The sequence below is a fragment of the Macrobrachium nipponense genome, chromosome 48 (assembly GCF_015104395.2).
Source record: "Macrobrachium nipponense isolate FS-2020 chromosome 48, ASM1510439v2, whole genome shotgun sequence".
NCBI classification, from domain to species: domain Eukaryota; kingdom Metazoa; phylum Arthropoda; class Malacostraca; order Decapoda; family Palaemonidae; genus Macrobrachium; species Macrobrachium nipponense.
In genome coordinates, this window is record NC_087223.1 from 8,143,639 (window position 1) to 8,150,373 (window position 6,735).

Sequence of the window (6,735 nt, forward strand, 5' to 3'; positions counted from 1 at the left end):
GACTCAAAAATCTTGTAAACGACCGATGTTAGACAGATTGATCTAAAATTTCCCGGCTCTTCTCTTGGACCTTTTTTGTAAACTATCTCCTCTTTTAACTCTTTAATTTCTCTTGGATGAATCCCATCCGGGCCAGGAGATCTGAACTTGCTGAGTTTGTCTATTTTGTTTTTAATGTTCTCTTATGCAAATACTATTTTGTCCAACGGTTCTGCCCCTTCATATCTAATAGCAGATCGTGAGAGAGATAATTTTAGTTAAAATAAGCCTGACAACAAACACATGAGAGAGAGAGAGAGAGAGAGAGAGAGAGAGAGAGAGAGAGAGAGAGAGAGAGAGAGAGAGAGAGGATATTATAAATAAAATCAGCGTCCAAAAATAAGTATGAGGGAGAGAGAGAGAGAGAGACGATATTATAATTAAAATCAGTGTCCAAAAATAAATATGAGAGAGAGAGAGAGAGAGAGAGAGAGAGAGAGAGAGAGAGAGAGAGAGAGAGAGAGAGAGAGAGAGAGAGAGATGCTATTTTAAAATCATAATCAATACAGATCTGCAAGCAAGAAGCAATTCAACACCTGTCAGACAAAACCAGGCAAAAACAAATCCTCCGCAGAAATCGCTCGCTTGACGTAACGGCCATTCTCAAAAACCTATATTTTTGCTTCCTAAATGTCGACAACCCTTACCGTACGTACAAACAGGCTCTGGTTCACTTTTTCGTTTCATCTGCATCTCAAACCAGTGTCGTGCAAATCTCGGCCCATGCCAGGGAATAACCGGCAAATGTTTTTCCGATCTAGAAGCTAGTAATCATATCAGTGGCTGACATGGTTTCGAAATGGCGATTATTGTTCACAAACTGCCGAATGCTGGTCGTGAAAAACCGCAGATTAAGACTAATGGTTGAATACTCTGAAACAGCATCATATTGGCTTGTAAAACCTGCATATTATGACAAACCGTTAAATGCCATCTAAAGCAGCCTTATTTGGAGGCCCGTTACTGCTTAAATAACGGCGCATTGGCTACGAAAAAGCGTCCAATGGCTACCAACGCCCATGTACTGGTCACAAACGCCCGTTTGCTGGCACCCAACACCCGCGTGTATGAACCGTGGACACACCTCACTCATATAGTATAATTGGGACTGCTGACATTTCATGAATTTATTGTTCCACAATCCTATAGCCTTCGCTGACTCGTCCCAAGGCATATAAGAAAAAACAAGTTTAATAGGCTATAAGGAGTAAAAAAAAAAAAAAAAAAAACGACTTCATTCTAGTCAAACAATCCGAGACTCGTAAAGCGGGCAGTAAAACTCGGGACGCGAGTTGGTCAGTGGATAACCTCATAATTACGACGAGAGTAAGTGTGTGGTCATATTCATCTTGGAGTTCATTCAGTTGTAGTTTTTATAAACTGACAATACGTATGTATGCATTTATGTATAAGTATTTATGTATATATGTATGTACTGTCAAATATTCATTGATATTAATCTTCGAATCCTAAGAGGTATCTGTATCCAAACTTCAAAATTCATCAAATTCAAAATGAAAAGACACGCAAAATGAATTTTATGACAAACCTAAAAAAAAGGAAAAATAGAATAAAATGTGTCAAATAAAATGCCATCTCATCATCTCATGATCTTTCTCCAAACTTGGAGTCAAAAGGCGACAAAAGGTGACGTCGGCAGTTTATTGAAATAGTTACTTTATATTAGCCATTACATACTCATTTCATGAAGCTGCCTCAAAAGTAAGAATTTGATCGGAACGAGGGATGTAATTACCGACATTTATTTTTTTAGAAGAAAGAAATTATTACTGATATTCCCGACGAGACATGATGTTGAGGATATATAAATATGATATGTGAACATTAAAACACGCGTATTAAGACTTCAGAACAGTAATATTACATCGAAACTGGTATTAGAACATGAATGGCTGTTCAAAGTGTGAAAACGAATTAATAGGTACAATATGATTTCCTTTGGCAAAAAACTTGAATGATAGGAGGAACGTAAGATATAATTGACTATCTAAAAATTTCCATGACAAGTCTTTGGGAACATTATTGTTATTATTGTTGTCATTATTACTATTAAGATTATTCAATTTAAGGAAATGCAAATATGGGGATTTATTGAAATGAAAATCTCTGCGGGCTCCCAACGCCACATTTGACCAGTTGCTTTGAAAGCAACTCTAGTACATAGTACGTACAAACAGTATTAATAATAATAATAATAATAATAATAATAATAATAATAATAATAATAATAATACTAGTTTTTATTATTATTATTATTATTATTATTATTATTATTATTATTATTATTATTATTATTATTATTATTATTGTACTTAATTAGCAGACCCTCTCTCAAGCATACTTTATTAAAAGTAATGGCTACTTCAGCAGCGTTACACTGTAGAGATTCTTCTCTATTTTCCGAATAGCGGCTTTTTCGGTGCTACTTAAACAGGTTAGTAGAGCGCCTATAGAGGTCATGGCAAAATACAGGGTCAAAATAGGTGTATATATTTGAATTTTACAGATAAACTATGATACCATAGTCATCAAAGTCATTAACGATTTTTTTTCTCTCTGTCTGTCTGTCTGTCTGTCTGTCTGTCTGTCTCTCTCTCTCTCTCTTTCTTAAAGCGAGCTTTCGTCTGGAGCTGCCAGACATCTTCGGGCTGGGAAGCTGAGGGTGGACTGATCTTGGTGCGAGGTGTCCGTCCTCGTTATATCTGTGGTTGACAGCAGGGGGTCTGCCCCATGCTTGTCTCCTATTGGCTGGTGGCGGTGAGTCTTGTTTTCATTGGTTGCCTGAGCCAGGTCTCAAGCCACTTTCTTCGATATTATTATTATTATTATTATTATTATTATTATTATTATTATTATTATTATTATTATTATTATTATTATTCTCGTATGCTTGGACAAGCTAAAATAATAATAATAATAATAATAATAATAATAATAATAATAATAATAATAATGAATGATGGTGAATGGTGAATGGTGATGTTGATGGTGATGGTGATGTGATGGTGATGATGATTATTATTATTATTCTCATATGCTTGGACAAGCTAATAATAATAATAATAATAATAATAATAATAATAATAATAATAATAATAATAATAATATAATAATAATCATAATAATAATAATAAAAATCATCATCATCATTATCAAAAAACTTCTTTTAATTTTCTTCTGAAGATTGAAGAAGAAACCATAAAATTACCGTGTATAACGTATTTACTTATAAATATTAATTAAAATAAAATATAAATATTTATAATTAAACATGTTATACAGTAATTTTGTGGGTTTCGTTTTCAATAATAATAATTTAATAATAATTAATAATAATAATAATAATAATAATAATAAATAATAATAAATAATTAATAATAATAATAATAATAATCCCACAACGAAGCTGAACCGAATCTCCAATTCTTCACCTTCGACGCAGGAACTTCCTTTCCCAGCTTCCTTGACATTTAGAGTTCCAAGTGGCTCCCACAATTCCCTTTCACATTAAAGTGAGATCCGTGAAAATGGGGGGTCGTGGGTGTGGGGGGGGGGGGGGGATGTACAGTCATGTACAAGTGTAGTAGTAATGTCCATGTACATTATGTAGTTCATGAACACTCCAAAGATTATAAACGAAAAGTAGACAAGTTTAAAGTCTATTTTGTGACGGTTTGCTACTTCAACCTACCTGTAAGGTTTGTTGTAAGTTCTATACATTAATTATGGGATGAGGCCCACGTCTGGCTTTCTATGGATGGTCACCCATTCAAGGCTTGACCACGCCCGATTTTGTGTACATTCTATGACTGACAGCCCTTTTTTAAAGGCTACAAAGCTGATACATGGGACTCATACGCGGGCACCCAGCCACGTTGTGACCAGAAGAGCTATCAAGAAAATTAGACCAATACCTGAGATTCATACTTGGGTACCCACCAGTCTATGACCAGACACGATGTGACTGAGACATGAAAAGCTATTGATAGAACCTAACCCTACACGAGTCTTTAGATGCATGTTGTATGATGACAAGCATGGCTATGTGGACTTGTGTATACATACACATAAGCATGTATTAATACGCATGTATTAATTTCCATGCATGTATCTTTATTTGAACTTGATAACCACAAAACATTTTTTAAAATGAGTACCATTTGAAAGGGATTCTAAAGACTCTAATGATTTACTAATTAATCTAGGAAATCAAAACTATCTATCTATCTATCTATCTATCTATCTATTTATCTATCGATCTATCTATCTATCGATCTATCTATCTATATATATATATATATTATTAATTACTAATTAATTATATATATATATATATATATATATATATATATATATATATACACATATATTATATATATAAATACTTTACAATATTTTCACAGATCCATACATTTTCCTTATACATTCACACAGGTTGTTCGTGAAACCGAATTTAACCCATAAATGAGCTATTGTAGTTCATTATAAACACAAAGTCTCAGCGTGCGTTTGAAAACGTTTTTCGTAATTGTAATGCCATGTCTTATCATTCCTAAAATCATTCGTAAATTTACTTCAAACTCGTAAGTGAGATGTCTCGGTGGAATATATAAACATCAAGTTATCCAATGGAACTTCGTTCAATTTTGCAGTTCACCAGCAGTCATGTAGTATTATATTTGGGTTATAACAGAACATTGAATAAAGCATTTTTTTTGGGAAATGTCTAATGTTAAAATAGATCACTATCTTTAAAATTGGATTCTGATATTCCAGTAAACATTTGTGGAATCGTCTCGTAAGGAGAAACGAGTGACTTCATTTAATATATATATATATATATAATATATAATCTATATATCTATATTATATTAGATCTATATATATAGCTTATATATAAATATATATATAGGATAATAAATTAGATATATAAATATATATAGATATATTATATTATAATATATATATATATATATTATATATATCTATATATACATTCTATAATATCTATTATATTATATATAGATATATCTATATATAATAGATATAGATTATAATATATTAATATCTTATATAGGATTATTATAAATATAATCTATATATCTATAGATATAGATATATCATATTATAATTAATATATATATAGATATTATAGAATAACTATATATATAGATATAATATCTTATATATATAGATATATTTAATATAGATAGATATTATATAGATATATATATAGATAATATAGAAGACGATAGAATTAGAGAGAAGATGAGATCATATCTATATATAGATATATAGAGATCTATATAGATATATAGATATAGATGTATATATAAAAATAGATAGATATATATATTATCTATATATATATATATATATAATATATATGAATAACTTGATCATGAAGTATATAAAACGTGATGCTATGTATAAACATAAAGGTTTTTTTTTTTTGCCACGAAGGAAAAAAATGGAAAAAGCGAGATAGCCAAGTACTTTCGGTCCTGTTCGGACCCTTTACTGAGGCAAACTTCGTGGCAAAAAACCTTTATATATATATATATATAATATATATATATATATATATTATATATATATATATATATATATATATATATATATATATATAGTTTATCCAAAGGAATTATGACTTGCGCCTCACAGTAGCGATTTCAACGCTAACACAGAAAGTTATCTAATACCAGTATTTGATGGTTAAACGCTTCGCAAACTCATTTGAGCAAAAAACTGCTAAACCATCTCGGGGATGTAATATTCAAATCTTAGATACCATGTTAGATTCCTGTGTATCAGTTATGTGATAGATATATTTAGTATTCTAGATCATTTCTATAAGACGAGAAAATAGCATTTAAAAGTGTCCTACCATTATGGCCCACCGTTTATTTCTAACTATCTATCATCTATCTATCTATCTATCTATCTATCTATCTATCTATCTATCTATCTTTAGATATACAGATAGATAGATAGATAGATGATAGATAGATAGATAGATAGATAGATAGATAGATAGATAGATATAAACGGTGGACCATAATGGTGGGACACTTTTAAATGCTATTTTCTCGTCTTATAGAAATGATCTAGAATACTAAATATATCTATCACATAACTGATACACAGGAATCTAACATGGTATCTAAGATTTGTATATTACATCCCCGAGATGGTTTAGCAGTTTTTTGCTCAGATGAATTTGTTGCGTTTAAGCGTCAAATACTGATATTGGATAACTTTCTGTGTTAGCGTTGAAATCGCTACTGTGAGGCGCACGTAATAATTCCTTTGGATAACTATATACATCTATATTCTTTAAACGAAGTCGCTCGTTTCTCCTTACGAGACGATTCCACGAATGTTTATTGGAATATCAGAATCCAATTTTAAAGATGGTGTTCTATTCTAACATTAGTCAATTCCAAAAAACAAAGCTTTATTCAAATGTTCTGTTAATCCCAAATATGGAACTACATGATTGCTGGTGAACTGCAAAATTCAATGAAGTTCCATTGGATAACTTGATTTTTATATATTCCGCCGAGACATCACACTTACGAGTTTAAAGTAGATGTACGAATGATTTTAGGAATGATAAGATATGAAATTACAATTACGAAAAACGTTTTCAAACGCACGCTAAAACTTTGTGTT